Source organism: Rattus norvegicus, chromosome 3 (genome assembly GCF_021556685.1).
Source record: "Rattus norvegicus strain SHRSP/BbbUtx chromosome 3, alternate assembly SHRSP_T2T, whole genome shotgun sequence".
In the NCBI taxonomy this organism is placed as follows: domain Eukaryota; kingdom Metazoa; phylum Chordata; class Mammalia; order Rodentia; family Muridae; genus Rattus; species Rattus norvegicus.
Window position 1 is genome coordinate 123,835,349 of NC_141536.1, and position 26,741 is coordinate 123,862,089.

The following is a 26,741-nucleotide window of genomic DNA, read 5'->3' on the forward strand; positions in this document are numbered from 1 at the left end:
ATATGGATGACCACAAAAAAGTAAATGAATAAAAACAAAAAAGAATTAAAAGGAAAGAAAAGCATTTAATTGTGTTTGCCTGGATTCTGAAAGCCCAAGAAGCTGGAGAATGTATGTAAGGTGAAAGACAAGGAAGGGATAGACAGAGGCTAGGGTAAAGTGATCATGCTAGAAGATGCCACAGGTAACTGGACACAGTAAATGTACATGGACAAAAATGCAGAGTCAAAGCAAGCATAGTCAAGAAATCAATAGTGGTGATAGACTCAGTACCTGCCACAGGTAGATGGGACAGGAAGCTGTTTACATATAGGGCTTTTATTTGCTTGACAGGAAAGTACTTCTGAATCTAGTATTACTTCCCTGGGATCAGTTTATATTCATAATTCATAAAGAAAGATGGAAGGCATAGTTACATAGGTTAGAAAAGTTGGACTGCTTGACTTGAGTCATATGTTTTGCCTGAAAAAGAAAAAGGAAGAGGAAATGATATTTTGAAGGTATGTCCAGCATACAACACAGCTAAAATAGACCTACTTGAGAAAGCACAAGAAAGAAGGCTGGGGGTTGGCAGTGGGGGAAACTCAGTGGTACAGAGCCTATGTAAGTATGCATGGGGTCCTAGGTTCATCCTCAACACTGTGAGAATTTCTTTTTAAGCGGGATAGTGTTAGATAAGAGAGACATATGTAAGGGGGCTTTTACATAGCATAGAAAAGAATTCAAGACAAGAACGGCTTTACAACTCAGCTTATTGTTATGACTACTGGGCTATTTCTAGTCTGTCCTCCCAAAATAAACTGTCCCTTTGTCCATTCTCTTCTGCCCTGTTTTTCTCCTCCTACAGTCATCACCAAGGTAACCTTGACTATAATCTTATACCATACTGCTCTCCTCTGGAGTCTCTATCGTTTTAACGCTTCTCCAAAATAAATAGCTCTCGAATCACATATGCATCATTTTCTAACCAAAATATCTCACCCTCCACTCTTTCCCATTCCTACAACTTTACACTTGCTCTTCAAGAATACATAATAGTCTAGTACCTCCTACTACATTTGTTCTCAATAAGTTCAATTGCTCAACCCAGCAAGAGCCCCAGAGCAAGACACTAGCCCTTCTTATAAGAACATCTTCAATTTCCTGACCTCAGTCAGAAAACCTGAACTCTAGATCAGTAGTTCTCTCTCTGGTCCCTTTTGTTCCAAGGTCCTGGAGAACACCAGGGAAATGATGGACTATTGACATTAAAAATAAATGTGCCACCTGGGTGTGGTATTATGCAGATCTTATCCTTGTACTCCAGGGACTTGGGAGTCTTGGAAAACTCAAGAGCAGCATGGGTTATATCTTTCTAAAAGAGTGGGGCCATATTGAAACTCTGGTGTCAAGCATAAGCAGTATAAATTGGCATAATCATTTTAGCAAACTAGCAAGATCTAATAAAGCTAAACATGTGTATACACTATGTCTCAACAATGTCATTTGTAGCTATCTACCAACTAGAAATATGTACTTTGACTCACTAAGAGATAGGTATTTAGAATAATCATAGGAAAAACTATTCATATCAGAGCCTGGGTGTCGTGCCCAACCTCGACCAGCAAGGAAGACAAGACCAGAGGAGATCTTCTTCAAGCAGTTTATTTAGTAACCTTGATACAATCTTCTACTATGCCGGGGTATGCCCTACATCAGCTTAAGTACCCAACGCCAACCACCCCCAACGTGACACGTGGGTCATGCAGACAGGCTGTCACTATGCGGAAACTAGCAGGCCAGGCAGGCATAGCCAAATAAGGACTTGTTTAATACAAGGAGCGCTCACTGTAGGGAGGGTGGAAGGCGGAAACCAGCGCCATCTTTGAGGCGTGGCACGTCGCAGCTCCCTACACCTGGGGAGATAGCTCCGTGGGTAAGAACATTTGCTGAGCAAGCAGGAACATTTTAGTTCAAATCCCCAATACCCATATAAAAGTTAGGCGAGACTTCTTATGCCTGTAACACCAGCATCAGAGGTTGTAAATAGTCGGATCCTGGGATCTTGTTGGCTAGCCACCAAGCTAAAAGGTTCAGTGAGAGACCCTGTCTCAAGGGACTAAGCTAGAGAATAAATAGCAGGACGCCCGATATCCTTCTCTGCCCTCACCCAAGCACTCATATGCCAGGCACACAGGCATCATACACACAAGAAAAAAGCCCAACTCTAATGATCATCAGCCACAGCTACAGTTGTCTAATCATGAGAGACAGACAGAAATAAGAGCAAGTAAACTGTAAGAGCAGACTGAAGCAACATCCGTAATTATCACAAGCATGGTATAGAATGGAGGACGACGAATACAGGAGAACATATTGTTTGACCCATGTACATGAATTTCCAAAACAGAAAAACAAATCCATGCCATTAGAAGTCAAATCAGTGGTTTCCACTTGAAGTAGACAGTCAGTGACTAAAGCAAGTTGGAGAGAAGTTTCTAGAATACTAATATCCTGTTATTTCCAGGAGTGCTGATTTCATGAAAGTATTTGGTGAATGACAGCTTGCTGAGCCTTTCAATATGGAATCTTCTCACCATTTTCTTCTGTATGTTGTTTCAATCATTAGCTTGATTAAAAACATCATAGTTTTAAAAAATGATTATGAAATCATAGTTATAAAAATGATAACAAAGTACAACCCCAAACATCATCAGGCTTTGGCATTTCACACACAAAGGACCCCTCCTCTGCTACCTTGTCCCCTCCTTTTCATTCCGTGGTGGCTCATCCACACAAACAAAAACCCTGAAATACTCTGCAAGGGCTGCACCTCGTACTGTTCCACTTCAAAGTGAAAAATACTTTATAGGATGAAACAACATCACAGCCTGAGATCATCAAATAGAAAATGTTTCCATTTCCTAATCCTCTAGTTTCAAGACCTATCCACAGCTATCCTCTCCTCATGACTCCATAATATGACGAGCAGTTAGCATTAGTGAAGCTGTGTGCCAGGCTAAGGAGTTGGGAAGGGGGATCCCTTAAGTAGCCACCATGAGAGCCCATTCTCATCCCTAGTCCCTGAGCAACAAAATAGAAAGTTCTATGAACTGGAACCTGGAAAGAGTCATATTCATGGAGGGGACAACTTTTACCAGATTGGAAGCACAGTGTTGAGTAGAGAAATACAGAAAAATCAGGGTAGAGAAGAAGGAATAAATACTACAGTCTCTCTCCCTCCGACTGATGATCTCTGGCCTTTTTGATGGCTCCTGCATACAGAACTCAGCAGACGTTGGGGAAAGGAAGGTGGGGATAATGTTTACCAAAGCTGGCATTGGTAACAAGGTGGAGAAGGGTAGAAGGTAAGGAGTGAAAAGTAGCATCTAGCATGCTTCCTCCACATAAGGCACCTTTCTTACCACACTTAGACCATACTGATTACTGAGGCTCCTGTGACTATAGGACAGGTCAACACCATAGAGTCCTCAAGCAAGGAGGACTAGAAATTAGAGGCTTATGTCAACAAAAGGCTCTGCTCTTTCCCATGCTTATTATGGGCTATGTGGTACCCCCACTCCTGGTTTATAATGCCATTGTGTTTGCTCCCTCAGATGCGTATTGCAGGGAACCCACCGCTTCTCTACCCTCCCTTTTCATATCAGCTACTCAGGCTCTGCTCTCAGTCTTAAGACATTTTGTAGCCAAATTTTCTAAGAAAAACAATCCAATATATCCACAGCAAGCTATAGCATAGAATAGTGAGCAGCCTATGTCCACACTAGCTGAGCTCTGTCAAGTGTTCACCTTTGGTCTAATAAGGTACTGCTGAAGAGTCAGGTCATGGGACACACAGTATGACTACCTGAGCAACAGAACATGTGTTTGGGAAGTACATACATGATATGTATGAAACCACTTTACATGTAAGGTCACTTAGGTAATTTCATTTTAATTTGGAATTAATCAAAGCAGAGCCTGAGACTTGGATATGGAGTTGGGTAGTTTACTTTGAAAGTAATTTCAGGAGTAAATGGGTTAAGTAAGGAAGAAAAAACCCAATAAAGTACAAGGTAAGGGTTGGTGCTAAGTCGCCCTTCTGGACAACGGAGCTCAGATCCCTGTGACTGATAAGGCATTTGCAAATGTATTCCTCAGCTCACATTTCCTTGCACAGAGAGAGAGAGAGAGAGAGAGAGAGAGAGAGAGAGAGAGAGAGAGAGAGAGAGAGAGAAATACTAAATCCTCTACTCTACCAAGCTTGTATGCCCAAAGCTTACCAAGCACCTTTCCCTGCCTATGCCTATGGCATTGAAAAAGCCCCAAGACAGAAAGAGAAGCTCAAGCACATAATACCAGCAGGGTTCTGTTAGCTTGATGTAAGTTAACAGCAGCTGAGAACAGCCTACCTACTCACAGCTCAAGTCACACAGAAGAACCAAGAGATCCTGGGTGGTTCTACTGTAGAGCTTTACCTGGCAACTAAATTCAGGCACTCCCCTCTAAAGTTGGACCTGGGGTGGGTGTGGAGCTTAATAGCTTAACACTTATCCATCATGCTTAGGGCTTTGGGTTTGATTCCTAGCACTGCAAAAAAAAAAAAAAAAAAGCAATTAAGGATGACATAAAGTCAAATGCTTTCTTCTAACTGTGGTCTCGGTGTCAGCAGCCAATTCTTGCTGATCCTTCATTTTCTAAGTCCCCTCTATGCACTGCCTCTCATTCCTCCTGACCTTTGATGAAATCCTTGGAACTTCTGTGATTTTTTTTTAGTATAAAATGAACAAACAAAAGCTGTTCAACCCTCAGCTCCTCTTGCTTCTCTGAAATATTTGATATCATTTACCCCTAACTTCAAAGTATTCCCTGTCTTGTGTGAAGATATCTTTCTTCACTCTGACTGCTTCTTCTAAATCTTTGGGTTCCATTTGTTTATCCATTGTTTAGCCATTGGTGTGTTTCTAAATGACTAAATCAGGCAGCTTCTCAAATGCAGTACATATAAACCCAGACTCGGGGTATTTCAGATACTTCTTATGGATAGAAGAGTACTAAAGCTAGGCATGTGAGGCTTCTCTTCTGAGGGTACACGACATCTCTGCCTGCCCACTATACATCCTTCTAGATCACCCACAGGCACTTGAAAGTCATCAAGACCCACAAAGAAGTGTTCATCACCGCCCCCTTGTAAACTTCTCAGCCTTGGAACTGAAGCCAAATACCACCCGCTCATTACATCAAGCTCCAAGTCTTGTCAGCACCACCTCTGAATATCTCTCCTCTGCTTGCTTCTTTATCCTTGGCTATGTCTGGACGAGCACAACCTCAGGACAAGCTTCCTCAAGTCTTCCCTGATACAGCCCAACTCTCCTCATCACTTCTAGGATACACTTAAAACATTAACCTGCTTTTGAAATGTTTCCTCAAGCCTTCAAAGGTTTTCTTCAAGAAAAAGCACAAACTCCAATTGAAGAAGTTCTTGATGCAGTGTTGTTGGTGACCAGACCAGGACCTGAATTTGTTTTCTCTCAGACTGTAGCAAAGATACCTTACAGAAACAATGGACGGAAGGAAAGAAGGAAGGAAGGGAAGTTTGAGGGTATAGTCCATCAGGGCAGGAAAGGTGTGGTGGTAAGAGTGTATCTAGCTATGGCTGCAGGTGAATGAGGCAGTTGGTCATATCTACCCAAATTCAGGATGAGTCTGGGTCTTATAATTTCAATTAAACCTCTCTGCCAACACCCTCACGGGAATATCCAGAGGTTTGTGTCCTAGGTAATTGTAAATCCCATCAAATGTCAAGTTCATTATCACAATTAGCCATTACAGATTTACCTCTATCAACTTGACACTCAAGCAGATTACCACTAAACGATCAAATTTCACCTCTGTTTTCAAATGTTTCGTGTTTACCTCATAACAACAACAAAAAAAAATGTATTTATTCCATCTCTAAAAAGGCTGAAGCCATAACAGTTCCAAGACTACTTAAAATTCCAAAGTCTCTTGTGAAACTCAAGATAACCTATTAATGGTGAATTTCTATAAAATCAAACTTTCAGGTTCCATACTTCCCCATGGTAAGTGGCACAAATTAAACATTCCCATTACAAAGGGAGAAATACAGACATAACAAGGGATAGTCAACTAAAGACAAACTCAGGAGGGCAAATGTCAAGTCCTGCAGCTCCATGTCCAGTATCTGGAGCAGGTGATGGGATCAGGTAACCTAACAAACATGGGCAGCTCTCTCCCTCTAACTTTGTCACCCATAGCACATGTGACCTCTCTTCTGGCCTAGCTTCATCCCACGACTGCAGCTTTTCTTGGAGGATGTTCTATAGTCGTGGCATCTCTTCAAGCTTTGGCTTCCCTAATTCATGCAATGGCCTCCCAGAGCCACCTTGCAGAAAATCCAGCCCTTCCACATATTTCCTGATCTCAGTGGCTTTCTGGAATCTCAATGCAAGCCTGCATGACCCCAAGATTCTTGTATTTCACACACCTACAACCCGTAATATGCGATTAAAACTGTGGATTTCAGTTTCTAGCTTGAGATGTGGCCTCCTTGAACCACAGTTGCAGCAATAAACTGGCTGTCTTCGAAGATGACCCTAGGGAAATATTTCTCTAGACAGCCATTTTGTAGTGGGAACCCGCAGCTATAGCATTCTAAATTTAGGCTTTCTCCTTTGAAATGAATTTGCATTTTTAAAAGTTAGAACAAAACCACTCACCTCATGACTGGGAGGTAAAGACAGAGAAAGGAAGAAACCAGGGTCCTATACATGTCACAAGAATCTTCCTCCTAAGTTTCCACTGTCAAGAGAGTCATCCTGAGTCCTTCAAACACAGAGGCTTTGGGAGGACATTTAAGATCCAAACTGTGGCTGTTGTTAACTCCATTATTTTGTGAATAAATTATATAACTCTTTCATAAACCTCAGATTTCGTAATTACAATGTTACAATTGTTTCTAAATAGTAGAAACATTACAAAATATATCACATTTGACCCATCTTCAGATCTCTCTATTAGAGTTTAAGACACACAAACAAACACACACACACATACACATGCACACATACATACACACAAACACACATATACACACATACAGAGAGAGAGAGAGAGAGAGAGAGAGAGAGAGAGACTGCAATTATCTATCTTCTTTTAGACTAAAAACTGAAACTGTCAGGTTTTAGGGAATGTTATAATATTTAATTGTTTATTTGTTCCAGGAATTATGAATTGACATGCGTATTTGTAGAGGAAGAACTGTCAAGGGATGCTTTAATAGCATCCCTTTAGCTGGAACCCAATCCCTCACTGTCAAACTCTATGCACAGCGGCCACCTCTGTAGAGGAGTAGAACATTAGCCTGACCCCAGTACACTGAAAGGTCACTTGGTTTGTGCTCTGAAGCTTGGCCCTGAGGAAATAACAGCCTGTGGGCCACCCACTGTCTAGGCCGGAGGCACTAATGAGAAAGATCATGTGATGCCTAAAAATAATGAAGAGAGCAGGGCGTGAGGGTGTGAGTCACTGCAGTTTGGGAGACAGGAGAAGGCGAGCTGAAAAAGAAGGAGAACATAAAAAGAACCAGAGTGGAAATAAACACAGGTTCTGCAGACGAGAAGCCAAAGGGGTCACCCCAAGCCTCAGGCCTCCAGAAGCTGCAGAGCTCAAGTGAAAGCATGATGGGCAGGGGAAAGGCCTGCACTCACCTGACTCACCCACAGAGGCCTGGGGCCTGAGGCCTTGGATCCGCATTACTCACCAGTCTGCAGCATCAGTGTCTGCTTCGGGGCAGGAAATATTCTCCCAGTGGCCATTTATACCTGGCACTATGGCAAAATCAGGGGATTGAAAAATGAAGAAGGTCCCCAGAGACTTAAAAATTTTAAAGGAGTCCTATCTAGAAATGATCATCTACAAAAGAATGTATGATAGACATGTCTTTGACAATAACAGAATACTTTGCCCAAGGACTTATAGGAGACAAACATCAGCTCTCTGCTCAGACTGGAACCTAGAACTGGAAGGAGAAATCTAAGAAGCTTCCTATAAGAGGTGACATGTAAGCTGCAGACATAGGAGTCATCTTGATAGAGTCTTAGGAACAGGGTGACTGTGTCAGATAGCACCACAAATTGTGTGAGTTTCCTACTATGGGATGTATTATGTGCCTTAAGGCCACATAAATGCATTCTTTCCATGTTCTAGAGCCTGTAAGTCTGAAGTTCGGGTGTTGGCAAAACCACACTCTTGAAGGAAGTTCCCCTCTAAGCTTCTTCTGACATTTGAAGGCTGTTAGAATCCTATGTCTTGTGGCCACATCATTCTAAGCCTACCTACCTCTTCACATGATTATCTGTGTGTCAGATCCCCCTCTGTCTCTATATTATGAAAACATTTCTGTGAACCCACACACCTATGGTCACTTGATTTTTGACAAAGGACCCAAAACCATCCAATGGAAAAAAGATAGCATTTTCAGCAAATGGTGCTGGTTCAACTGGAGGGCAACATGTAGAAGAATGCAGATCGATCCATCCTTATCACCCTGTACAAAGCTTAAGTCCAAGTGGATCAAGGACCTCCACATCAAACCAGACACACTCAAACTAATAGAAGAAAAACTAGGGAAGCATCTGGAACACATGGGCACTGGAAAAAATTTCCTGAACAAAACACCAATGGCTTATGCTCTAAAATCAAGAATCGACAAATGGGATCTCATAAAACTGCAAAGCTTCTGTAAGGCAAAGGACACGGTGGTTAGGATAAAACGGCAACCAACAGATTGGGAAAAGATCTTTACCAATCCTACAACAGAAAGAGGCCTTATATCCAAAATATACAAAGAACTCAAGAAGTTAGACCGCAGGGAGACAAATAACCCTATTAAAAAATGGGGTTCAGAGCTAAACAAAGAATTCACAGCTGAGGAATGCCGAATGGCTGAGAAACACCTAAAGAAATGTTCAACATCTTTAGTCATAAGGGAAATGCAAATCAAAACAACCCTGAGATTTCACCTCACACCAGTGAGAATGGCTAAGATCAAAAACTCAGGTGACAGCAGATGCTGGCGAGGATGTGGAGAAAGAGGAACACTCCTCCATTGTTGGTGGGATTGCAGACTGGTAAAACCATTCTGGAAATCAGTCTGGAGGTTCCTCAGAAAATTGGACATTGAACTGCCTGAGGATCCAGCTATACCTCTCTTGGGCATATACCCAAAAGATGCCTCAACATATAAAAGAGACACGTGCTCCACTATGTTCATCGCAGCCTTATTTATAATAGCCAGAAAATGGAAAGAACCCAGATGCCCTTCAACAGAGGAATGGATACAGAAAATGTGGTACATCTACACAATGGAATATTACTCAGCTATCAAAAACAACGAGTTTATGAAATTCGTAGGCAAATGGTTGGAACTGGAAAATATCATCCTGAGTGAGCTAACCCAATCACAGAAAGACATACATGGTATGCACTCATTGATAAGTGGCTTTTAGCCCAAATGCTTGAATTACCCTAGATGCCTAGAACAAATGAAACTCAAGACGGATGATCAAAATGTGAATGCTTCACTCCTTCTTTAAATGAGGAAAAAGAATACCCTTGGCAGGGAAGGGAGAGGCAAAGATTAAAACAGAGACTGAAGGAACACCCATTCAGAGCCTGCCCCACATGTGGCCCATACATATACAGCCACCCAATTAGACAAGATGGATGAAGCAAAGAAGTGCAGACCGACAGGAGCCGGATGTAGATCGCTCCTGAGAGACACAGCCAGAATACAGCAAATACAGAGGCGAATGCCAGCAGCAAACCACTGAACTGAGAATAGGTCCCCCGTTGAAGGAATCAGAGAAAGAACTGGAAGAGCTTGAAGGGGCTCGAGACCCCAAAAGTACAACAATGTCAAGCAACCAGAGCTTCCAGGGACTAAGCCACTACCTAAAGACTATACATGGACTGACCCTGGACTCTGACCCCATAGGTAGCAATGAATATCCTAGTAAGAGCACCAGTGGAAGGGGAAGCCCTGGGTCCTGCTAAGACTGAACCACCAGTGAACTAGACTATGGGGGGAGGGCGGCAATGGGGGGAGGGTTGGGTGGGGAACACCCATAAGGAAGGGGAGGGGGGAGGGGGATGTTTGCCCGGAAACCGGGAAAGGGAATAACACTTGAAATGTATATAAGAAATACTCAAGTTAATTAAAAAAAAAAAAAAAGAAAGAAAACATTTCTGATCACATAGTGTTTTCACATTAAGAGCCCACATAAAATAACCCAGATAATCTCATTATCTGAAGACTGTTTGGTAATCACATCATCAAAGACCCCCTTTTCCTGTAACAGTAACAGTTTTCTATGATTAAATCTGCTGTCTTCAGCAGGCCCTCCCCTACCTCCTATAAAGACTTGAGACCTGGGCTTGTAAAATGCCCCAGGGAGTGGGCATTTCAGCATTCCCAAAGCTTAAGAAGATGTGAAATGTGAGGTAAGCAGACATCAGGGCATGAAGTTATCACAGATCAGGACAAAAAAAAAAGGGACTAGCGCACCAGTGAGGTTTAAGTAAAGTAGGGTAGAGATAGCCAAACAAAGGAAAACCACTAAATCTTTCATGGTGATTTTTCTTATATAGTCACAGGTAAATTAGATATGTAGTTACAGAGGGAGAGAACCAAGGCTCTCCAAGAATCCACGAGGTCAGACTTGGTCACTAAGTGAGAAGGCTATGGGGTTTTGAAAAGAAAGGTTAAGGCCCTGAAGGACCTAGCATGCATATAAATAGTTCCTACAAAATGTGTTAAGACAATCTTAGGGAGAGGAGAGAGAAGGAAGAGAGGGAGAGGAGACAAGACTGTTTTTGCCATACACTAGGAAATTAAGTGAAAAATGGGGAGGGTGACACAGTGGAGGAGTCCTATAGCTGACAATGTTCTCATGGTAGCCAGTGCTAAGAAAGTCACCTCAGTCTGGAGATGAGGCCCTGCCCTGCCCAAGGCAGACCACCACCACTAATAACTGACTGGTATCAAGATAAGAAGCAGGAGAATTCTTAGTTCCATTCATAATCTGTAGCTCCCCATGAAGTCTGGCAGAGCTGTGGCCAAGACCATACATAACACTTATTCTGTCCCTGTCCTAACCTTCCTCCCTATTAAGATGTCTGAAAATACTCCCTACAGAAACTGCTTGCCCCACTTCCTACTTTAGATCTTAGGCTCTACTGCAGGGAACCTGCTGTAACACCACATCCACTTCCGGTCATACAGCACTTGGAACAGTCTTAACTAAGAGACAGGAGAGCAAGCTTAGGTTTGAACACAGAACCCAAGGGAACGTTAATTCTACGTACACTAGTAGGGGAAAAGAACATTTTGGCAACCAAACTCCTCTCCAGGGATTAGACACCAAAAAAGTCTAGTCTCCACTAAGCACAGCATTTATTTTCCCATATCCCACATGGTGTTGCTTTTTCTTTTCAAAATGCATCTCACTATTGCTAGCATTCAGCAGAATTTCAACACAGGCTGACAGCTCACACGCTTCTAAGTTTATCTGGGCCCTAGAGTTTACAAAGCACTCCACGTACTCCATGCATGTTTCACAGACTGGTAGCATCTTGTCCTCTGAGAACTTAATTAGAGATGCTAAATTCCAGATGTGCTCCAGGTCTACTAAGTGAGAATGTCTGGTCTGGTGTCAGCAACCTGTGTTTTAACATGACCTTAGGGTTACTCTGTGAACATGAGTAGTTGAGGAACACTGGTATGTATCACCTCCTACAACTCATTGAAAGGTGAATTGATTGGCTGACATCAAATTACAGGCAAAAACTGCAAATGCAACAGGAACCAAACATTCATATGAACACACACACATATGCACACACACACACACACACACACACACACACACACACACACACACATCTCTGACCTGTTTGCATGCTATAAGGTACAAGCTTAGGCTTCAGCTGAGACTCTGAAACCTAGAACAACACTTGCTAACTTGGATAAACCATTTACCTCCTTTAGCCCCTGTTTCTTAAAATGGGAACAACCCCATTACTAGTTCATGCTAACTTTATGAATGATAATTTACTCAGTGGAAGGCTATGCAATCTCATAGACAGGTAGGTTTATATCTATAGACCTTCTATTGGGTCTGCAGCCTTTTAATTTAAATGTTTTGTTCCTCGCTGTTGTTTGTTTAGAAGTTATGGAAATATTGATTCCTTCTTTTCTCAAATAATGTTAAAAAAATACTGTGTTCAAGGTCCACCCAGGACTATGGGGAAAAAATAGAAAAACTAATGCTTATCTGAAAGAGCACATCAACATTTGATCATGGATTAAAATACTAAGTGTTGACCTGGAAGCCAGTTATAGTTGTTGTTTGAGTTAGCCTGTCCTCTCCAGAAGTACATGGGATAACTCAGCTGTGTCTTAAGTGTCTCCTGTTCTCAGACAGGAAAGCCTTACTCACATCAACAGCAGGCATATCCATCACAGGGGCATCGAATGAGCTCCTTTACTAGTCTGCAGTAAAACTGTGTCTGCTGACATCACATGGTAAAACATACAAGACAGACCAAAGAACAAAAAGGCAGGCTTAAGCTCCTCAGTAGCAGCCAAGGACAGGACCAAGATACATCAGGGACCGCATAGTTAAGAATGGTGCAAATAAGTGTCTATCACTACCAGCTAAGGAAGCCCAGGATTGAAATGGTAAGTGTTTAAATGTTGGACAGTGCAAATGACTTGGGGCCTAGAGTTATGCAAAATGAAACTCTCTGCTCTCTGGTTAGTTTCGTTTTATTGTGACGAAATTAGTTTTAGGACAGCATGAGATAGACAATAAGTAATTCCCTTTTCTGTTAGTTCTCCTAAAATGCAATTATAGGTACTTCTAAGTAACTAATTACATCATAACCCGAGGAAGGGGATGCTCCCTTCAGAGCACTATAGAATTTCTTAGAGAAGCAGAATGGCTATTAATAAAAATCCTGTATAAACCATTCAGTCACTGTAGCAGATTTAGGGGCAATCTTTCCACTGTGACATTTTAGATTTCTTTTTTTGTAACACGATATAAATTTTGGATCCTTGACGGTATCAATGTAAATTTTAATCTCATTTGGGAAAAGGGATTAACATCTCCATAATTTCTAAAAAGATAAATAGCAAGGAACAGGATGTTTTAACAAGCAGAGCCTTTAGCAGAAGGTCTGCAGATGTTGCCTGGTCCTTTCCAGCACTGGAGTCTGTGGCCTGTCTCTAGGATGATGCAGGAAGCCTTGAGACGGCTTACTCTATAACACCAGATAAAAGTCATGGTCAGGCAGCCCCATCTGCTTCCTTCAGGAAAGAAACTTTACAAAGTCGGAGCCTCGAGGGATGAAATTTCCTAAGGGTCTCCAACTTAACTCAAGCAATATGTTCTTCCTCCATGTAATCTTGGAGCTGTTGTGGGGGGTGGTGCAGACAGCTGGATGCCCTGCCGGTGCTGGCACATCGTGGAAATGGAAAGGCGCCATCTGGACCACTCCCCTTGCTGATAGAACATGGCAATGCCGAACTGCCAGTTTCCAAATGTTGCATCTGGGTAGAATTGAATTTCCTCCTTAAAATAAAAAAGGAAAAACATGTTTGACATATACATTTCTGTGTGATCATCTCCATAACCCTTTCTTAATTTCTACAGTGTTCTCTTTATGAGAAGTATGACATGAACCACCAAAAGCTACGAGCAAGGTTTTGTTGGTCTAGCTGAGTTTTTCTTATGAGTTGAAAAAGAAGTCTATAGAAACAGTTTCCATATACAAAATACTGTCCCACTCATCTGAGAAACATTCTGAACAGATCCCTCAGCAGACAGGTAGAAGGGGAACACCTTACGTTCATACAGTCAGAAAACACAAATTTGCCAGAATACTCTGGTGGCTGTATTTCCATGCTAGAAAAACCTGGAATTAATTTTCCTTCCTACGAACTATTTTGGTTCTGAAGAACATTCTAAGGGTAATAATAGTAGCAATTAGAAGCACGACTTGAATTCAGAGTGACTTGCTTGTAAGAGGGACCAAGAATCCTCCTGGAGAACACGAGCCTGCCTCTCTCTGAGTACAGTTATAGATTTGAGATCTCTTGTTATCTTACCGTGGCAACCTTATTACTTAATATCTCAAGTGTTGAACCTTTGTCATTCTACTCCTTTAGGGGAGCCTTTCGACTGCTTCCCCTGGGTTCCGCTCACATCCCTGTCTTCACTATGTTCTTCAATGCACATGTCACAAGCTCACGTCCCCAGACCAAGAATTACAGCAAAAGCTTAGACAACTTGGCTCCACCCTCAGCAGCTTTCTTAGTTCTACTACCCATAGCTAATGGAAAGCAAGAATCCAAAGGGTCAGTGCCAAATCAAAAGCAATGCTTAGGTCCGCTGCACTATTCAATTTTAATAATAGTTGCTAAATATATACTCCGCTGGGAACTTCAAGGCATACAAAGACTAGAGAAAACTTTAATTTGAACATGAGGAGTTCACAATGGAGAGGGAATCAAACCCAAGTTACTGTAAAGTAGATTTAACTATGCTCACCAGACCAACAGTACCACCTAGGACCTTACGTATCAGAAACAGCAGCAGCTCTGTGAGAGGCCGGAACTCCGTGCTTGTTTGCTTGATGGTTGGATGGTATAACTCTTCCGGGTGCTTTTGTTGCTTCCTAATGTTTGAGAATCACCATTACCAAGTGATATAACACAAAGGAATAAAGGGAGGGAAATATTTAAAGGAAAAGAGCAACTGTTTTTAGGGTGGGGCTCATGAGCTCTTTCCCATTCCCTTCCACATAGAATGTTGTCTGAAAGCGGCTTCCTGGATTGGCAACCTTTGCTAAGTAAGACACTGGCATGCAGGGAGTGGTGGAGTATGAGGGTGTTCCAAGGGAGCGACACGTGAGCGAAGTCATAGATATTTTTTAAATGTATCTTTTATAAATTATTTTTCTTATTAATTATTTTCTTTACATTTCAAATATTGTCTGCCTTCTTGGTCCACCCTCCACAAACCCCCCCAGCCTAACCCTCCTCCCCTTTGCCTCTAAGAGAGTGCTCCCCCACCCACCCATCCACTCCCATCTCACCCCTCTAGCACTCCCCCTTCTCTGGGACATCAAGCCTCCACAGGACCAAGTGCATTCCCTCTCACTGAGGTCAGATAAGGCAGTCCTCTTCACAGACTGAGGACACAGACAAGCCCATGCTCTTTAGTCTCTGGGAGCTTTGTGGGGTCCAGTTAGTTGGTACTGTTGTTCTTCTTATGGGGTTGCAATCCCCTTTAGCTCCTTCAGTCCTTTCCCTAACTCTTCCCTAGGGGTCTGCAAGCTCATTCCAACGGTTAGCTGTAAGTATCTGCATCTGTCTCAGTCAGGTGCTGATAGAGCCTCTCAGAGGTCAGCCATGCCAGGCTCCTGTCTGCAAACAAAACAGCATCAGCACCAGTGTCGGGGTTTGGTGCCTGCGCGTGGGATGGATCCCAAGTTGGGGTGCTCTCTGGGTGGTTTTTCCTTTAGTTTCTGCTCCACTTTTGTCCCTGCATTTTCTTTTTACAGTAACAATTCTGGGTCAAAATTTTAGATGGGTGGGTGGCTCCAACCCTCAACTGGGGGTCATGTCTATCTACTGAAGGTGATCTCTTCAGGTTCCACCTCCCCACTGTTGGACATTACAGCTAAGATCATCCCCATGGGGTCCTGGGAGCCTCTCTCATCCCTGGCATCTGGGCCTTTCTAGTGGTTCCCCTGTTCCCTACCCTACCCTACACTGCTGCATATTTCTATTCCTTCTCCTGGACCCCTGGGCTTCTCTCCTGTCTCCCCCCATACCTGATCCTGCCCCCTTTTTTTCTGTTCCCCTCTCCTCTCGTACCTAGGTCCCTACCTCCTTCCTTCTTCTAAGTGGGATTGAAACATCCATACTTGGGCTTTCTAATTGATAAGCTTCGTATGGTCTATGGAGTGTATCATGGGTATTCTGTACTTCTTGACTAATACCCACTTATCAGTGAGTACATACGATGGGTCTGGGTTACCTCCATCATTACGATATTTTCTAGTTCCATCCATTTGCCTGCAAAATTCATAATGTCCTCGCTTTTTATAGCTGAGCAGTATTCCACTGTGTAAATGAACCACATTGTCTGTGTTCATTCCTCTGTTGAAGGACATCTGGGTTGTTTCTAGCTTCTGGCTACAGCCTTATTTAAGGCTGCTATGAACATAGGAGAGCATGTGACCTTGTGATATGGTAGAGCATCTTTTGGATATAAGACCAGTAGTAGTAGCTCAGTCTCCAGGTAGAATTATTTCCACTTTTCTGAGGAACCGACAGATTGACTTCCAGAGTGGTTGTATCAGTCTGCAATCCCACCAACAATGGAGGAGTGGTTGTGTTTCTCCACATCCTCTCCAGCATCTGCTGTCATCTGAGTTTTTGATCTTAGCCATTCTGATTGCTGTAGGGTGGAATCTTAGGGTCGTTTTGATTTGCATTTCCCTAATGGTTAAGGATGTTGAACATTTCTTTAAGTGGTTCTCAGCCATTTGAGATTCCTTAGTTGAGAATTCTCTGCTTAGCTCTGTAGCCCATTTTAAATTGAGTTGTTTGGTTTTCTGGAGTCTAGCTTCTATATATATATATATATATATATATATATATATATATATATATATATATATATATATATGAATGATATATATATATATGAATGATATATTTGGGTATTAGCCCTCTGTCAGATGTAGGTTTGGTGAAGATCTTTTCCCAAATCTGCAGATTGCTGTTTTCTTATCGATAGTGATCTTTGTCTCACAGAAGCTTTTCAGTTTCATGAGGTCCCATTTGTCAATTGTTGATCTTAGACCATGAACCATTGGTAATCTGTTCAGGAAAATTTCCCCCATGCCAATGTGTTCAAGGCTATTTCCCACTTTCTTTTCTATTAGATTCATTGTATCTGGTTTTATGTGGAGGTTCCTGATCCATTTGGACTTGAGCTTTGTATAAGTTGATAAATTTGGATCAATTTGCATTCTTCTACATGCAGGCCTCTAGTTAAACCAGCACCATTTGTTGAAGATGCCTTCTTTTTTCTACTGCATGCTTTTGGCTTCTTTATCAAAGATCAAGTGTCCATAGATATGTGGGTTTGTTTCTGGGTCTTCAATTCTACTCTTTTATGAATTCTTTGAGACTTTCATACATATAGTGTCTTTGATTGTATCCACCTCTCAATGCCTCTTCCTAACTCCTCCTAGATATACCCCCACCTCCCCTAACTTTGTGTCCTCTTTCTGTGTTTTATTTAGGGGAAAACTTCTTTTATGTAACTCACTGAGCCCATCTATGCTGCCCAAACACTCCTCACTGTGAGATCATCCAGTGGAATATAATTGATGTACAGGGCTGTTGCTGAAAATCCAGCCATCAGGTAGCTGGAAATATATCATTTGGTGCTTTCTGAAAGAAAAAATATAAAAAAAATGAAGTCTGGGAAAAAAAATCATAGAAATGATACAAAAGATACAAAAGACCCAAAACATAAAACATAAAACATAAAACACACACACACACACACACACACACGAATAAGAGAGAGGGGGGGGGGGAACCTCCAGAAACATACCTGCCTTAGGCAAGAAAATACAAAGTTTCAAAATGAAAGGTGTGCTTTAAACAAGACATGTCTGTTTGCATAATTCCTTGAAAAAATCCAATAAAACGTATTTATTATTGGGTTAGAGAATGTCAAATCCTTGATGACCTTCCAAAGAAGACATCATTTGAGTGTTCTCTGACCAAATCATACAGTTAAGACCATGCGAGATGGAAACATGGTAGAGCAATTGCTCCTCTTGCTTCTCTTCTGGGGATTTTGGCCAAGCTGGGGAAGAAGGACATGGTGGTATTGACTGCATTCAGTAAATCCTCCTAATGTTCTCAAAAATTAAAAAGCTGAACATAATTCCCACTTATGATATCAGGTCTCCTCCAGAGACAGGATTTCAATGGCTTGAATACATGAGATAGAAAAGAAAGCCCTTCTGTGGTCACCAGCCCTATTCCTGTTCCTCTAGGGAAGGCAAAGAAAGCACCATCTGACCTTCCATAGGGCTGATACTACATTTTTACAGGAAGTCTGATAAGGTTAATTAAATCATTTCTGCCTTTCCTTCCAAAAGCTGGATGGCTGTTCATCTGATTCTGACTTGGCATCTTAAAGAAAAATCATATTGCAGAAGTAAAAATGTTGCGTTCACCTCCAGCAGGTCCCCAAGGACAAAAGGCACTCTGGGTGCTTTGCAAGGCTACAGAATCTGAAAGGGCAGAGTAGCAGCTCCATTTCAGCAAAAATAAATATCCTATTACAGCACGTTGTTTTTGCAGCTGACTGAGGTTTTGCTGTAGTGCAAATGAAAAGAAGGTTTCTGGCAGGGCAAAGAACTGTGTCTACATCATTCCTTTATGACGCCATTTTCTCCCCTCGAGCTAGGAAGTCTCAGAGGAATTTTTACTTACAACAAATGCCTAGTACATTTTGCTGTACTCAGCATGTGTGATTTGATTTTAAGGCTATTAAAAAATGAAGATAAAGTGTTGAACCAGTTCTCTGTACCATTTATTCTTTCCTCCATAATTTTCCACTCCATATTGCCTTTTTATTTCAAAATTATGGAAAAATAAGTGAAACCACAGCATGTCTTTGCATTTTTAATTTTTAACCTGATTCTAGTGAGCCATGGCAACCTAGAAGCTGAAATCTGTGTGAGACATTCCAAATCTTCTGGCTTTAAAATAGCAGCACATCTTTTAGCAGTTTAGCTATTCTGAGGTAGATTTTCATGCACATTAATGTTTGTTGAACTGAAGTGTATTTCGTTTTTGCATCTTTTTTTTCTTCTTCTGAGGAATAGAAAGCTTGGGGGGGTTAATGTGTTTTTTTACACCTTACAGAATAAATTTGAATGTGTAAGGCAGGAACTAAGTTATTTATTTTCTATATGCCTTGATTATTGATTAGGACTGACCCTGCTTTGGAAAGTAGGATATTTAGATAATAGACCTGTCCCACTGGGGCCTGTCTGTTAGCATACAGAGTTAAATATATCTTTTTTAAAGTGTGTGTGTGTGTGTGTGTGTGTGTGTGTGTGTGTGTGTGTGTGTGTCTAAGTTAGACCCACGGGAGTTACCTCTCTCCCTCCACCAACTAGGTTCTAGAGATCTAGAGCCCAGGTCATGAGGTTTGGTGACAGATGCTACCTGCTGTGCCTCTCCTTGGCCATGGAAGTTCTTGGGATCAGAAGTGTCTCAGATTTCGCATATTTGGTGAAATGCATAGACTAAAGGAGATTCTACAGTGCAAGATTCTCTGCATGTACCTGCTTTAATTGTGACTTGACCTAGGAAATCATGTTTGGAACCATCTGTAGAGTCATGTCGCTGCTCAGTCTCCCACCTTGAACACTCCAGATCTGAAATTTTCTGATTATTGATGCTCAGTGTGCACCAATGCTGTAGTCTCTGTCTTCTTTTAGATTCCCCCAGAAGCAACCCCTGAGCTGAGCATATGAGTAGACATAGTTTATTTGGGAGGTAATTCTGCAAGACATTAGAGTACTGAGCCAAGGAGAGAAGAGAACTATAAAGCTTTTCTTAAGAAGACATCACTCCCTTGCTGGTTGCTTTTACTGGAAACCTCTGCAAGAGGCCCATGGAGGGATGTTCCAGGGAGGGCTGGTCAGGCAGTTGTCAGTCAATTTAGTTCCTAGTTGAGAGCTCTGGCGAGATGACAAACATCTCAGTGTTATCTATGAATTCAATGCTTTCTCAATGAAAATCCTACTGACTCTTTTGGAGAAACCAGGAATCCAGTTTGAAAGCGAATAGAGAAAAGATCTGTAACAGCTAAAAGAATACCAAAGAGAGTTGAGTCTGAGGACTTAACCTACTCAATTTCAATACTTAATATAATGTTACAATATGCAAGAAAAATGTAGCATCCAGGTGAAAAGTAGGCACATAGATCAATGGAAAAAAATAAAGAGTCCATAAATGGACTAATACACATATTACTAAGTTATCTGTCCAAAGAGCTCAGACTACTTAATGGAGAAGGGCTGGGATTTCATAGAAAGGGTTTTAGGGTCTCTTTACAGACCTTATTCCTTTTACAAAAACTAACAAAAAATAGATAATAAGTGTAAATGTTTAAAGTAGAAAAGTATAGAAACTCTACAGAAAGACGTAAGACAGCACTTATGTAACCCTAGGTTGTTCAACTTTGGACTATACCAAAAGAACAATCTGTAAACAGAAACCCAACACTACTATATTCCATTGGCACCTGGCACTTCTGATCAGTGAAAGCCATTGCCAAGACAATGAATGGCAGAATGGAAAGAAACAATTACAATACCCTGGCCTGGAACAGGATTGGTTTGTATCTAAAATTCCAGAAATCATTAAAATTTGAGGATGAGAAAAATCCAAATAAAAACTTTTAAAGCTGTCTGACTCAATTAAAACAGCAGGTAGGTTACGAACTTGGTTTTAAGATATTTTTAATTGATTGAGAACTTCACATATCACATATATGGTAGATTGGTTTTGATTACATTTACTCTCTTTCCCTCCCATCCAGAAGGACTTATAGGTGGATAACTTTGAATAATGGAATTATACATTATTTTAATTTTTCTCTGTATGTGCATTCAAATTCCTATACACTGAACATGTTTTACTTACATAACAAATGGGGACAGAAAGACTGAGTCTCATACAAAAATGTTAACTGGATTGTGGAGCAAGGCAATCACAGTTCTGAATAACCAGTTTTTTATTTACCAACTGTGTGGATTTAAGAAAGCAACTTATACTTCTGAGCCTCATAACTTTGGCAATGAATGATAATAATATTCACTTACTAGTATTATCAGAGAGTAGAAAATATATACACAGAGTAGAAAATAATTTTCTTAGCCTAGTGGCAATACTGTACACCTTTAATCTCAGCACTTGGGAGGCAGAGGCAGGCAGATCTCTGAGTTCAAGGCCAGCCTAGACAGAGCAAGTTCCAGGACAGCCAGGTCTACTCTGGGAAACCTTGTCTTGAAGACAAACGAAGAATCAAACAAATAAAATTAGACAAATAAAATACTTTTTATGCAGATGCATGTAAATACTTAAAGTTATTATATACATTTTGTATATGTGTAGGGTAGGGATTGAACTCAAGAGTCCTATGTAGGACTTAGGCAAGCTCTGTACCATGGAGCTACATCCTAATCTCTTGATTCCTAGGCACCATGAACTTATGAATTTTATGATCTATAATATTTCTATGAAGATATGAGAAAGCACAAAGTGTGCTATCATATATCTTAGCAATAGAGCATGTCTAGAATGTCCAGGTCTTTGGTTTGATCCCCAGCGATGTAAAAAAAAGGAAAGCAAGCAAGCTGACAAGCAAAAATCCCATACACTTATAGATGAGTGTGGTATTTTTATATGAATATTTAGATCAACTGTGGTTTGTTACCTAGATACACAGGAAACTGTAATCACATAAAGATGTGACCAGAATTTATCTTTCAAAACAAAAATAAAATGACTGCTTTCTTTAGTATTGCTCTAATTTTTGCCAACTCCAACACCACAAAAGTTCTGTCCTAGAACAATTTTTTCTTCTAAAATTTGTGCATAAGAATCCATAGGGCAGTGCACCAATTATAGGGGCTAGCTGCTTTCATGTGCAGACAGCTCAGAGACACTTTAATCCCTGAGGGATTCTTGTCCTTCTTGTAAAGCTAAGAGGACAATGCTTGTTAAGTGGCAATATGAGTTCTGTAAAATTCATAAACAGAAGTCTTGATTCCCAGGACCTGAGGATATGACTTTATTTGAGTCCTGGGTATGTTAAGAGATAGTCATTGTCTTAGGCACTGTTTTAGTCAGGGTTTGTATTCCTGCACAAAACATCATGACCAAGAAGCAAGTTGAGGAGGAAAGGGTTTATTCAGCTTACACTTCCACATTGCTGCTCATCACCAAAGGAAGTCAGGACTGGAACTCACACATGGCAGGAACTTGGACGCAGGAGCTAAGGCAAAGGCCATGAAGGAGTGCTTCTTACTAGATTACTTCCCCTGGCTTTCTCAGCTTGCTTTCTTGTAGAACCCAGGACTACCAGCCCAGGGATGGCACCACCCACAATGGGTCCTCCCACCCTTGATCACTAATTGAGAAAATGCCTTATAGTTGGATATCATAGAGGCATTTCCTCAACTGAGGCTCCTTTCTCCATGATAACTGCAGCTTATGTCAGGTTGACACTCACAACCAGCCAGTACAGTTAGGGTTACTATAATAATGAACACCAATAACAAAAGCAACTTGAAGGGTTTATATGGTGTATAATTCCACATTGCTGTTCTTCATCAAAGGAAGTAAGGAAAAGAATTTAAACAAGGAAGAAACCTGGAAGCAGGAGCTGATACAGAAGCCATGGGAGAGTGTTGCTTACTGACTTGTTTATTGTGGCTCAGTCGACTACTTATAGAACCCAGGACCACCAGCCCAAGGACGCCATCACCCACAATGGGGCCCTATCTTTTCAATTACTAATTAAGTAAATGATTTGCAGCCAGAACTTATAGAGACATTATCTCAATTGCCATTTTTTCCATTCAGATTGCTCTAGTTTATGTCAAGTTGACATAAAAGTGGCCAGCATAGTAATATTAAAATAAGTGTGCTAAAATAATATGACTGGTACCCTTATATGTAGAAGATATTAGGACACAGATCCACAGAGGGAGAAGACTGCCACTTATAAGTGATGGAAAGGGGCCTCAAAGGAAGACAGCTTTGTCAACTAATTCAGACTTCTAGCTTTCACAATCATTACATGTGAAAATATTGAAAGGAACCTTCCAGGTATGGAATAGAAAACACAGGGTTTCTTTCCTATGGTCATCTAAAAAAAATCATTTAACTATAGGACATGACTACTTACCAAAGTTAAAGTTATAGCAACCTCTCCTCTTCCTCCTCCTACTTCTATTTCTCCTCTTCTACCTTTTCCTCCTCCTTTTCCTCCTCCACCTCTTCCTTCTTCCTTTTTGAATACAGTCTGGGCAGGGCCTGCCTATGCAGCCCAGACTGATACGGACCTCATAATCCTCCTGTCCCAGCATCTCAAGTGTTTGGATTACAGGCATGTGCACCATTCTCCAGTGTGAGACTACTTCTATTTCAAGATATATAGCAAGGATATTCCATTATTGAGTTTAAAATAAAATGCATGAAGAAAGAGCCCAGATTACAAGTTTTTGTTTGATCTTTCTGTGACCATGTAAGGCTGAGATTCATAGTGGAAGGAAGAAAGACTAAGAAACTGAAAAAGGTGCAATTAATATTCATGACAACAAAGAGAAAAGATAGGGTGAGCAAGGAGATGAGATAGCCCAATTGCAAATATCAGAAGAATTAGGAACAAGAAGAGATCCTGGAACCATTATTAGGAGTAGGATATTGGGGAATCAGGGCAAGCGTAATTTTAGAAAGGATGCTAGGTAGAAGAGAATATGGTAACTGCACATACTTCTATAAATCACTGTTGTGCGATCTTTTACACCAGCCTCTATAGTTTTTGGTTCATGACATTCTTGCTGATGTTCTGAAATGCTGAAAAGGTTGTAAAATTTAAAAGAGGAGCATACAACAGTTCAGTCCACTTAGTCATTTTCTCTCAACATTTTCTACAGGGTGGAATGCACAGTAATAAGCTGTAAGGACAGTGACTAAGCAAAGGGTCTTTTAAATTGAGCTCTTCCTTCCATTTAATTTCCCTGGCTTTAAAGTGTCTGCTGTGCAGCCCATCTGTTGTTCTATTTTGATTGTTTTTGGCAAACAGATGCATGAGGAGAACACTGTCGCCTTTTCTGTTTTATGTAACCCCAGAGATACAATCAGAATGTTAGTCAGATTTCATTTCTTTTGTAGGAAAAAAATCCAAAGCACTTTTTAAAAAGCAAACAAACAAACAAAAAGTATTGGTTCTTTTTCAATGGAAAACTAGGCATTGTCTAACACAACCTTACAGGATATGTGAGTTTATGAGCTCACAACCCTTCATTCTATTTGAGCTCTTTACAGTTTTGCAAGCTATAAAGAACTGGAAATATGAAAATGATTCAAAATTTGCAAGCATCACTATTAAAGCAAAAGCATTTTGAACTCAAGTGAAACTTTGTTTCCTCAACAATTGTTAATCTTCTGCACTTTCAATCTTTCCCTTGTCAACCTCTGATCCACTTTCTGTTCCTATGGTCTGCCTACTATGGGCATCCTATCTGAAGGGACCATGGAATACCTGATCTGTATCTCGCCCCTTTGAGAGAGAAAATACTATTTTCAAAGTCCATCCATACTATAGTGAGAATAGATACACATTCCCTTTCAAGGTAGGATGGTGTCCAACGTTTTGTTTGCCTGTTTATCATTTGATGAACAACCTGGTGACTTCTATGTTTTCAGCATTATAAATAATTTTTGCTGTGTTAAATAAAGAAACGGGAAAGAGTTTTGTCTACAAATATGTCGACAAACCTGAAGATTCAACGGATCCTTTTCATCTCTATAGCTTCGTCGAAGGATTTCTAGTAACCTGCACTTGTGTCTTCATTTTAGATTAATTAATGAGATAAATAAAATCTTTGACATGTATCTACTTTTGTATTTGTGAAAGCAACAGGAGTTCCTCTTTTCCTTGATAATGCATAAAAATAAAAAAGATAATAGAGTTTATCTTTTCCTTAATACTTTTATAAACTATTTAAAGTCTTTAAGCTGGTATGGGCCTAGCTGAATACTAGTTCTACTAGAGTTTCTACTGAGCATGAGAAATGTAAATTACTCTCAGGATGAGCAGGCGATGGTTGGGGACTGATGGGTCTGCATTGACCTCATCACACTTCTGACAGAAGTCTCAGCTGTGTACATCTCCAACAAACCAAAGCAACCTAGCTATGACCCGCATGGCGTGTTTTTTCTGACAACCAGTTGGACTTCTGAATATCACACAGAAGATGAAAACACCATGAGAATATTTTTTAGCTCGGCACCACAGCAGCGACTAGTCTAAAGTGAAAGCGAATACAGCTCAGTTTGCCGCTGCCTGCTGTTTGGCATGAACTCAACAGTTGTTCAAACAGTCAGCCTCAGCTGGTTGTAGCAGAACATACCTGTAATCTCACCAGTCATGGGTGGAGGCAAGAAGACCTCAGGCTCAAGGCCAGTCAAGCCTGCATAGCCAGACTGTGCTTCCACAGAACAACCAATACGTACGTACATACATACATACATACACACACACACACACACAAACACACATACACACACACACACACACACACACACACACACACACACACACCACACACACTTGCACAGGTGCAAATCTTAAGTGAACATTTTTCCTCTCCAGTTCATAAAATTCAAGGACAAGAACATGGGACCCAAATTAGTATCTTTGATTTTTATTTTCTGTGTATGTGTGTGTGTGTGTGTGTGTGTGTGTGTGTGTGTGTGTGTGTGTCTGTGTTTGTCTGTGTGTGTATGTGTCTGTGTGTGTATGAGAGAGAGAGAGAGAGAGAGAGAGAGAGAGAGAGAGAGAGAGAGTTGCTTATGTGTGCATCCCTACATTTTTTTCAAGTATGTGGGTGTATGTATGTGTTAGCACATGTGGAGGCAGGGTCTCTCAAGCAAACCTAGAGGTAGCCTTGCTGGCAGGTGTTTCTGGAGATCTCCTGTCTTTACTTGTGGAGGCTGAAATTACAAAAAAATACCACATACTAACCCAGTGTTCACAGGGTTTTCTGGTGATCTGAACTGTCCTTATGATTATATAACAAGCATTCTAACAACAGAGCTATCTTCTCAGCACCTAGGAAAGTATCTTAATAGATAATACTTAAAGCATAATTTTCAAAATGTTTAAAATCAGTAATTTTCAAATAAATTTGAACAGAACGGTATCTTGTTTAGGGTTTTACTGCTGTGAACAGACATTATGACCAAGGCGACTCTTATAAAGGACAACATTTAACTAGGGCTGGCTTACAGTTTCAGAGGGTCAGTCCATTATCATCAAGGCAGGAGCATGGCAGGGTCCAGGCAGACATTGGGCTAGAAAAGCTGAGAGTTCCACCTCTTGATCCAAAGGCAGCTAGGAGAAGACTGGCTCCCATGTGGTTAGGAGGAGAGTCTTATTGACTACCCTCACAGTAACAAACTTTCTCCAACAAGGCCACACCTACTCTAACAAGGCCACACCTCCAAATAGTGCCACTCCCTTGGCAAAGCATATTCAAACCACCACAATTGGAAAACACATCTTTATTAAGGTCATTAACAAGTAAATGTTCATTTGGAGCCAACAAAGTTGATTACATGGTCAAGTCAAGATTAGAAAGTAATAAAGTTAGGGAACTGAGGGCCCTAAGATCTTTTGGAAATCTAGGTATATGGTACACACTTATAATCTCAGCACTGGGAGACTAAGATAAGAGAATCATGAGTTTGAGGTCCAGTTTGTTCAAGGAAGCCTTAGCTACTTAGACAGACTCTATCTTAAAGAAGAAGGAAGAAAAGAAGGAGGAGGGAT

The 26,741-nt window shown here is 41.0% G+C and overlaps 2 long non-coding RNA genes across 3 annotated transcripts; both read right to left on the reverse strand.

The window, feature by feature from the left end:
- Positions 1–1,631: 1,631 nt before the first annotated feature.
- On the reverse strand, positions 1,632–6,900 carry LOC147995709 (uncharacterized). Its single transcript, XR_015683824.1, has 2 exons — positions 6,720–6,900; positions 1,632–2,608 (listed from the first exon to the last, which is right to left on the reverse strand). It is a non-coding gene; the product is annotated as an uncharacterized LOC147995709 (long non-coding RNA).
- Positions 6,901–13,120: 6,220 nt separating this feature from the next.
- LOC120101685 (uncharacterized) lies at positions 13,121–26,397 on the reverse strand. 2 transcript variants are annotated; one of them, XR_015683817.1, is made up of 4 exons: positions 26,199–26,397; positions 17,412–17,536; positions 14,616–14,742; positions 13,121–13,637 (listed from the first exon to the last, which is right to left on the reverse strand). It is a non-coding gene; the product is annotated as an uncharacterized LOC120101685 (long non-coding RNA). The 2 variants fall into 2 exon arrangements; XR_015683818.1 differs by having other exon boundaries at positions 14,645–14,742; positions 26,199–26,383.
- Positions 26,398–26,741: the final 344 nt, after the last annotated feature.